A 10,527-nucleotide genomic window follows, 5' to 3' on the forward strand; every position below is an offset into this window, starting at 1 on the left:
CAAAATAGCCTCCAATACCCTACTCAACAAATTGGATGCAGTCTATCACAGTGCAATCCGTTTTGTCACCAAAGCCCCATATACTACCCACCATTGCGACCTGTACGCTCTCGTTGGCTGGCCTTCGCTTCATACTCGTCGCCAAACCCACTGGCTCCATGTCATCTACAAGACCCTGCTAGGTAAAGTCCCCCCTTATCTCAGCTCGCTGGTCACCATAGCATCTCCCACCTGTAGCACACGCTCCAGCAGGTATATCTCTCTAGTCACCCCCAAAACCAATTCTTTCTTTGGTTGCCTCTCCTTCCAGTTCTCTGCTGCCAATGACTGGAACGAACTACCAAAATCTCTGAAACTGGAAACACTTATCTCCCTCACTAGCTTTAAGCACCAACTGTCAGAGCAGCTCACAGATTACTGCACCTGTACATAGCCCACCTATAATTTAGCCCAAACAACTACCTCTTTCCCTACTGTATTTAATTAATGTATTTATTTTGCTCCTTTGCACCCCGTTATTTTTATTTCTACTTTGCACATTCTTCCATTGCAAATCTACCATTCCAGTGTTTTACTTGCTATATTGTATTTACTTTGCCACCATGGCCTTTTTTGCCTTTACCTCCCTTATCTCACCTCATTTGCTCACATCGTATGTAGACTTGTTTATACTGTATTATTGACTGTATGTTTGTTTTACTCCATGTGTAACTCTGTCGTTGTATGTGTCGAACTGCTTTGCTTTATCTTGGCCAGGTCGCAATTGTAAATTAGAACTTGTTCTCAACTTGCCTACCTGGTTAAATAAAGGTGAAATAAAAAAATAAAAAATAAACATGTGCAACAATAGTCATAGTATTACTTAGATATTTTTTTAAACAAGCACCTTATAAACAAACTGCACACACATTGTCAAATGGCAATAAAATCACTAATCGATTTGAAACTACCACAGCTCAAAAAACACGGAATCTGGGAATAATGTGTACGTCACTGATTAAAATTTGTAGTAGACAGATAGCTAGCTATACTGAACAAAAATCTAAATGCAACATGTAAAGTGTTGGTCCCATGTTTCATGAGCTGAAATAAAAGATCCCAGAAATGGTCAAAACGCACAAAAAGCTTATTTCTCTGAAATTGTGTGCACAAATGTGTTTACATCCCTGTTAGTGAGCATTTCTCCTTTGCCAAGATAATCCATCCACCTGACAGGTGTGGCATATCAAGAAGCTGATTAAACAGCATGATCATTACACAGGTGCACCTTGTGCTGGCGACAATAAAAGGCCACTTTAAAATGTGTTTGACACAGAACATAATGCCAAAGATGTCTCAAGTATTGAGAGTGTGCAATTGGCATGCTGACTGCAGGAATGTCCACCAGAACTGTTCCCAGAGAGTTTCTTTACCATATCTGCTTCCAATGTTGTTTTAGAGAATTTGGTAGTACGTCCAACCGACCTCACAGACCACATGTAACCACGCCAGCGCAGGAACTCCACATCTGGAAAGAAACGGTGGGTTTGCACAACCGAAGAAGTTCTGCACAAACTGTCAGAAACCGTCTCAGGGAAGCTCATCTATGTGCTCGTTGTCCTCACCAGGGTCTTGACCTGACTGCAGTTCAGCATCCTAACCAACTTCATTGGGCATATGCTCACCTTCGATGGCCACTGGCACGCTGGAGAAGTGTGCTCTCAAAGGATGAATCCTGGTTTCAACTGTACCAGGCAGATGTCGGACAGGGTGTATGGCGTTGTGTGGGCGAGCGGTTTGCTGATGTCAACGTTGTGAACAGTGTCCCATGGTGGCGGTGAGGTTATGGTATGGGCAGGCATAAGCTACGGACAACAAACACAATTGCATTTTATCAATGGCAATTTGAATGCACAGAAATACCGTGACGAGATCCTAAGGCCCTTTGTTGTGCCATTCATCTGCCGCCATCACCTCATGTTTCAGCATGAAAATGCATGGCCCCATGTCACAAGGATCTGTACACAATTCCTGGAAGCGTGTTCCAGTTCCCGTCAATATCCAGCAACTTCGCACAGCCATTGAAGAGAAGTGGGACAACATTCCACAGGCCACAATCAACAGCCTGATCAACTCTATGTGAAGGAGATGTGTGAGACAAATGGTGGTCACACCAGATATAGACTCGTTTTCTGATCCACACCACAAACTTTTTTTGGTATCCGTCACCAACATATGTATATGTATTCCCAGTCATGTAAAATCCATAGATTAGGGCCTAATGAATTTATTTAAATTGACTCATTTCTTTATATGAACATCTTTAAAATTGTTACATTTTGATTCAAGTGGGTCGCCAACGAGGTAAGTGTTTTTTTTGTTGTTAATTACTTCCATCAATATCATGCTGACATCCAAGGGCATCATGCAGCCCAAAAATGTGAGGAGGCACAAAGTACGTGAGGATGGCTTTGTGGTGTTCTGGAGGGGGGCTATTTCCTCCGTATAGGAATTGGAGAATTTAGCATTTTTTAAACACTTTTTTTGTTGTTGAATATCTTACCATACAGCTTGAGCTGCTTGTATCCTCCTGACTGATTGTTATTTTTTTAAGAAACTAAATATGCTTCTCTGCATTGTAAGGACTGTGAGTCTTATTGAGTATATCTAGTAATTACCTCAGCTGAAATCAATAGAACGGGGGCGAACGTTTGGGGTGTAGCGCTGTTTAAATCTACATTATTTAGCTTGGAATAACCTATTCACGGTTGGTTAGATTAACATTTGTAGAAGGCTTCTATCCATAGTTTGGAATGGCGGATGGTGATTTCGGGAGGCTGCCATCAAGGAAATGAGAATAAACCACTTTTTCTGTTAATTAACTTCCAACGAATTACAACCCGCCATAGGATATCAACAATGACAACAGTTGGCTGATATTTACGTGTATTGGTGTGTGGACACTGGCCAGTGACTTTTATGTTTTAAGCAATTGATCCTGTGTCATTGTTTTGACTATAAACTTTTACACTAACATAACTATGTCACGACTTCCACCGAAGGTGGCTCTTCTCCCTGTTCGGGTGGCGCTCGGCGGTCGTCATTGCCGGCCTACTAGCTGCCACCGAACCCTTTTCGTTTGGTTTTGTCTGTCTTGTGTTCACCTGTGTCTAGTTTAGCTTATCAGTGGGGTATTTAATCTCGCCCTACCCGCTAAGTTTTGTGCGGGATAGTTTGTGTTACTGTCATTGGTTTGGGTTGCGTTTTTTTTTTACTGTTAAGCAGGTTTCTTTTTTGGGACTGTTTTTCCCGCACGTTAGTTTAGTGGAGGAGTGTGTTTCCTCTGTTTTTTACTAGACTGCGTTCCTGTTTTCTTGTGGCTGCTTTTGTGGTCCTGTACCTGTTGTGTTGGTGGACCAGTCATAAAACGCCCTTCTTGGAATTCTTGCTCTCCTGCGCCTGACTCCACACCCACCTCTCCGAGGGAGATTCTGACAGAATCCCGCACAGTTTATCATGGAGTCAGCAGGAGGGGACGCGCCCTCCCCGTCCATGTAGGAAGGTGTCCTCCAGCATACCTCCGTTTTACACCGTCTGGGGACGGCTATGGATCAAGTGATGGCGAAAATGGAGAGATCAAATCAAATCATCAAATCAAAACAAATTTTATTTGTCACATACACATGGTTAGCAGATGTTAATGCGAGTGTAGCGAAATGCTTGTGCTTCTAGTTCCGACAATGCAGTAATAACCAACAAGTAATCTAACTAACAATTCCAAAACTACTGTCTTATACACAGTGTAAGGGGATAAAGAATATGTACATAAGGATATATGAATGAGTGATGGTACAGAGCAGCATAGGCAGGATACAGTAGATGGTATCGAGTACAGTATATACATGAGGTGAGTATGTAAACAAAGTGGCATAGTTAAAGTGGCTAGTGATACATGTATTACATAAGGATGCAGTCGATGATATAGAGTACAGTATATACGTATGCATATGAGATGAATAATGTAGGGTAAGTAACATTATATAAGGTAGCATTGTTTAAAGTGGCTAGTGATATATTTACATCATTTCCCATCAATTCCCATTATTAAAGTGGCTGGAGTTGAGTCAGTGTCAGTGTCAGTGTGTTGGCAGCAGCCACTCAATGTTAGTGGTGGCTGTTTAACAGTCTGATGGCCTTGAGATAGAAGCTGTTTTTCAGTCTCTCAGTCCCAGCTTTGATGCACCTGTACTGACCTCGCCTTCTGGATGATAGCGGGGTGAACAGGCAGTGGCTCGGGTGGTTGATGTCCTTGATGATCTTTATGGCCTTCCTGTAACATCGGGTGGTGTAGGTGTCCTGGAGGGCAGGTAGTTTGACCCCGGTGATGCGTTGTGCAGACCTCACTACCCTCTGGAGAGCCTTACGGTTGTGGGCGGAGCAGTTGCCGTACCAGGCGGTGATACAGCCCGCCAGGATGCTCTCGATTGTGCATCTGTAGAAGTTTGTGAGTGCTTTTGGTGACAAGCCGAATTTCTTCAGCCTCCTGAGGTTGAAGAGGCGCTGCTGCGCCTTCTTCACGATGCTGTCTGTGTGAGTGGACCAATTCAGTTTGTCTGTGATGTGTATGCCGAGGAACTTAAAACTTACTACCCTCTCCACTACTGTTCCATCGATGTGGATAGGGGGGTGTTCCCTCTGCTGTTTCCTGAAGTCCACAATCACCTCATTGACGTTGAGTGTGAGGTTATTTTCCTGACACCACACTCCGAGGGCCCTCACCTCCTCCCTGTAGGCCGTCTCGTCGTTGTTGGTAATCAAGCCTACCACTGTTGTGTCGTCCGCAAACTTGATGATTGAGTTGGAGGCGTGCGTGGCCACGCAGTCGTGGGTGAACAGGGAGTACAGGAGAGGGCTCAGAACGCACCCTTGTGGGGCCCCAGTGTTGAGGATCAGCGGGGTGGAGATGTTGTTGCCTACCCTCACCACCTGGGGGCGGCCCGTCAGGAAGTCCAGTACCCAGTTGCACAGTGCGGGGTCGAGACCCAGGGTCTCGAGCTTGATGACGAGCTTGGAGGGTACTATGGTGTTGAATGCCGAGCTGTAGTCGATGAACAGCATTCTCACATAGGTATTCCTCTTGTCCAGATGGGTTAGGGCAGTGTGCAGTGTGGTTGAGATTGCATCGTCTGTGGACCTATTTGGGCGGTAAGCAAATTGGAGTGGGTCTAGGGTGTCGGGTAGGGTAGAGGTGATATGGTCCTTGACTAGTCTCTCAAAGCACTTCATGATGACGGAAGTGAGTGCTACGGGGTGGTAGTCGTTTAGCTCAGTTACCTTAGCTTTCTTGGGAACGGGAACAATGGTGGCCCTCTTGAAGCATGTGGGAACAGCAGACTGGTGTAGGGATTGATTGAATATGTCCGTAAACACACCGGCCAGCTGGTCTGCGCATGCTCTGAGGGCGCGGCTGGGGATGCCGTCTGGGCCTGCAGCCTTGCGAGGGTTAACACGTTTAAATGTCTTACTCACCTCGGCTGCAGTGAAGGAGAGTCGGCATGTTTTCGTTGCAGGCCGTGTCAGTGGCACTGTATTGTCCTCAAAGCGGGCAAAAAAGTTATTTAGTCTGCCTGGGAGCAGGACATCCTGGTGCGTGACTGGGCTGGATTTCTTCTTGTAGTCCGTGATTGACTGTAGACCCTGCCACATGCCTCTTGTGTCTGAGCCGTTGAATTGAGATTCTACTTTGTCTCTGTACTGACGCTTAGCTTGTTTGATAGCCTTGCGGACGGAATAGCTGCACGAATGCTGCCATCAATCCACGGTTTCTGGTTAGGGAATGTTTTAATCATTGCTATGGGAACGACATCTTCAACGCACATTCTAATGAACTCGCACACCGAATCAGCGTATTGGTCAATATTGTTATCTGACGCAATACGAAACATGTCCCAGTCCACGTGATGGAAGCAGTCTTGGAGTGTGGAGTCAGCTTGGTCGGACCAGCGTTGGACAGACCTCAGCGTGGGAGCCTCTTGTTTTAGTTTCTGTCTGTAGGCAGGGATCAACAAAATGGAGTCGTGGTCAGCTTTTCCGAAAGGGGGGCGGGGCAGGGCCTTATATGCGTCGCGGAAGTTAGAGTAACAATGATCCAAGGTTTTTCCACCCCTGGTTGCGCAATCGATATGCTGATAAAATTTTGGGAGTCTTGTTTTCAGATTAGCCTTGTTAAAATCCCCAGCAACAATGAATGCAGCCTCCGGATAAATGGATTCCAGTTTGCAAAGAGTCAAATAAAGTTTGTTCAGAGCCATCAATGTGTCTGCTTGGGGGGGGATATATACGGCTGTGATTATAATCGAAGAGAATTCTCTTGGTAGATAATGCGGTCTACATTTGATTGTGAAGAATTCTAAATCAGGTGAACAGAAGGATTTGAGTTCCTGTATGTTTCTTTCATCACACCATGTCTCGTTAGTCATAAGGCATACGCCCCCGCCCCTCTTCTTACCAGAAAGATGTTTGTTTCTGTCGGCGCGATGCGTGGAGAAACCCGCTGGCTGCACCGCCCCTGATAGCGTCTCTCCAGTGAGCCATGTTTCCGTGAAGCAAAGAACGTTACAGTCTCTGATGTCCCTCTGGAATGCTACCCTTGCTCGGATTTCATCAACCTTGTTGTCAAGAGACTGGACATTGGCGAGAAGGATGCTAGGGAGTGGTGCACGATGTGCCCGTCTCCGGAGTCTGACCAGAAGACCGCCTCGTTTCCCTCTTTTTCAGAGTCGTTTTTTTGGGTCGCTGCATGGGATCCATTCCGTTGTCCTGGGTGAAAGGCAGAACACAGGATCCGCGTTGCGAAAAACATATTCTTGGTCGTACTGATGGTGAGTTGACGCTGATCTCATATTCAGTAGTTCTTCTCGACTGTATGTAATGAAACCTAAGATGACCTGGGGTACTAATGTAAGAAATAACACGTAAAAAAACAAAACACTGCATAGTTTCCTAGGAACGCGAAGCGAGGCGGCCATCTCTGTCGGCGCCGGCACACCGGCGGCACACCGGAGATGGGAGAGGAGCGGCCTCCCTACCCCGTCTTTAGCCACTCTCCAGCCTGCACCACCACCTTCTCCGGCAGCGTCTGGACCCAGCGGGATTCGGCTCACGCTCCCGAGGGAGTACGGTGGGACGGCTGCCGGGTGCAAGGGGTTCCTGCTTCAGCTGGAGCTTTACCTGGCGACCGTTCACCTGACTCCCTCGGAAGGGGAGAGTGTCAACGTCCTCGTCTCCTGCCTTTCGGGCAAAGCACTGGAGTGGGCCAACGCGGTCTGGAAGGGTCCAGACTCGGCGAGGGACCATTACTCAGAGTTCACCCGCCGCTTCCGGGCTGTGTTCGACCACCCACCAGAGGGCCGAGCGGCAGGTGAACATCTGTTTCATCTGAGGCAGGAGACGAGGAGCGCACAGGACTTCGCGCTGGAGTTTCGGACCCTGACCACCGGCGTGGGGTGGAATGACAGGACCCTGATGGACCACTATAGGTGCAGCCTACGGGAGGATGTCCGCCGGGAGATACCTTGTCGAGACACCACCCTCACTCTGGACCAACTGATAGACATGTCCATCAGGCTGGACAACTTGCTGTTCGTTCCACCTCCCAGCTCTCCTGCTCCGACACCCATGGAGTTAGGGGGTGCTGCAGCTAGGGCGACCGGAGGAGGAGCCTCCTCCTGCACTAGTTGTGGTCAGGTAGGTGTGTGGGAGTTTCCATCGGTGCAAGGACGGTGGAGAGTCCAGACCAAGTCTCCACTGTGCACATCCCCCCCCCCCCCAAATATGCCAATTTGGCTATCGCTTTCTGTAAAAATAGGGCGACCCAATTACCACCTCATCGACGAGGGGATTGTGCGATAATCCTCCAGGTCAACGCCGCACTTCCCAGGAGTCACTTGTATTCCCTGTCACAGGAGGAGACGGTGGCTATTGAGACATATGTCACTGAATCTCTGGGACAGGGGTATATTCGGCGCTCCACGTCACCCGCCTCCTCGAGTTCCTTTTTTGTGAAGAAGAAGGAGGAAGGTCTGCGTCCGTGCATTGACTATAGAGGGCTAAATTCCATCACAGTGGGGTTCAGTTAACCGTTACCCGCTACCAATGAGTTCCACGGCGGTTCCACCACGCTTCTTCACAAAACTGGATCTCAGGAGCGCGTATAACTTGGTGCGTATCCGGAAGGAGATGAGTGGAAGACCGCGTTCAGTACTACATCTGGCGATTATGAGTACCTCGTCATGCCGTATGGGTTGAAAAATGCTCCAGCTGTCTTCCAATCCTTTGTAGATGAGATTCTCAGGGACCTGCACGGGCAGGGTGTGGTGGTTTATATCTATGACATTCTGATCTATTCCGCCACACGCGCCGCGCATGTGTCTCTGGTGCGCAGGGTACTTGGGGGACTGTTGGAGCATGACATGCACGTCAAGGCCGAGAAATGTGTGTTCTCCAAACAAGCCGTCTCTTTCCTGGGGTATCACATTTCCACATCTTGGGTGGCGATGGAGTGTGACCACATTGCGGCCATGCGTAATTGGCCAACTCCGACCACAGTAAAGGAGGTGCAGCGGTTTTTAGGGTTTGCCAATTACTACTAGAGGTTTATCCGGGGTTTTGGGCAGGTGGCTGCTCCCATTACCTCACTGCTGAAGGGGGGAGTGGTGCGTTTGCGGTGGTCGGCTGAGACGGACAGAGCTTTTGGTCGTCTGAAGGCTTTGTTTACCGATGCTCCAGTATTGGCTCATCCGGACCCTTCTTTGGCATTCATAGTGGAGGTGGACGCGTCCGAGGCTGGTGTTGGAGCCGTGCTATTATAGCGCTCGGGCACGCCACTGAAGCTTCACCCCTGTGCTTTCTTTTAGAGGAAGCTCAGTCTGGCGGAGCGAAACTATGATGTGGTGGACCGGGAGTTGCTGGCTGTGGTAAAGGCTCTGAAGGTGTGGAGACATTGGCTTGAGGGGGCGCAACACTATTTTCTCATCTGGACTGACCACCGTAATCTGGAGTACATCCGGGCGGTGATAAGACTGAATCCTCGCCAGGCAAGGTGGGCGATGTTTTTCACCAGATTTCGTTTCACCATCTCATATAGACCAGGTTCCCGTAACGCTAAGGCCGACGCACTGTCCCGTCTCTATGATACCGAGGAGCGGTCCATCAAGCCCACCCCCTTACTTCCGGCCTCTTGTCTGGTGGTACCGGTGGTATGGGAGGTGGATGCGAACATCGAGCGGGCGTCACAGTTAGAACCTACTCCACCACAGTGTCCAGTTGGTCGGAGGTACGTCCCGCTTGGTGTTCGCGACAGATTGATCAGGTGGGCCCACACGCTACCCTCTTCTGGTCATCCGGCGATTGATAGGATGGTGCGGGGTCTTAGGGGGAAGTACTGGTGGCCCACCTTGGCCAAGGACGTGAGGGTTTATGGCTCAACCTGTTCAGTGTACGCCCAGTGTAAGGATCCTAGACACCTGCCTAGAGGGAAATTACAGCCCCTCCCCGTTCCACAGCGGCCTTGGTCACACCTGTCGGTGGACTTCCTCATCGATCTTCCTCCGTCACAGGGGAACACCACGATCCTGGTTGTTGTGGATCGGTTTTCTAAGCCCTGCCGTCTCCTCCCTTTGCCCGGTCTCACTACGGCCCTACAGACTGCAGAGGCCCTGTTTACACACGTCTTCCGGCACTACGGGGTGGCTGAGGACATAGTTTATGATCGGGGTCCCCAGTTCACTTCCCGAGTTTGGAGGGCATTCATGGAGAATCTGGGGGTCTCAATCAGCCTGACCTCGGGTTTTCACCCCGAGAGTAATGGGCAGGTGGAGAGAGTTAACCTGGATGTGAGTAGGTTTCTGCGGTCGTATTGCCAGGACCGGCCAGGAGAGTGGGTGAGGTTCGTCCCATGGGGTGAGATGGCCCAAAATTCACTCCGCCACTCCTCCACGAATCTGTAGCAGTTTCAGTGCATGTTGGGCTATCAGCCGGTCCTGGTACCGTGGCATCAGAGTCAGACCGAGGCTCTTGCGGTGGAGGAATGGGTGCAGCGCTCAAAGGAGACCTGGAGAGCCATCCAGGAATCCCTGAAACGGGCCAGTGGGCGGCAGGAGGCGGCGGCAGGGTAGCCTAGTGGTTAGAGTGTTGGACTAGTAACCGGAAGGTTGCAAGTTCAAATCCCTGAGCTGACAAGGTACAAATCTGTCATTCAGCCCCTGAACAGGCAGTTAACCCACTATTCCTAGGCCATCATTGAAAATAATAATAACAATTTGTTCTTAACTGACTTGCCTAGTTAAATAAAGGTTAAAAAAAATATCATTTAAAAGGAGAGCGCTGACTGCCTCCGCAGTGAGGCCCCTGTTTTTGCACCGGGGGACCGGGTCTAGCTCTCGACCCGAAACCTGCCCCTCCGCCTGCCCTGCCAAAAGCTGGACCCGCAGTTTGTGGGGCCATTTAAAGTCCTGAGGAGAATAAACGAGGTGTGTTATAGGTTACAGC

This window comes from Oncorhynchus mykiss, chromosome 8 (assembly GCF_013265735.2).
Source record: "Oncorhynchus mykiss isolate Arlee chromosome 8, USDA_OmykA_1.1, whole genome shotgun sequence".
NCBI classification, from domain to species: domain Eukaryota; kingdom Metazoa; phylum Chordata; class Actinopteri; order Salmoniformes; family Salmonidae; genus Oncorhynchus; species Oncorhynchus mykiss.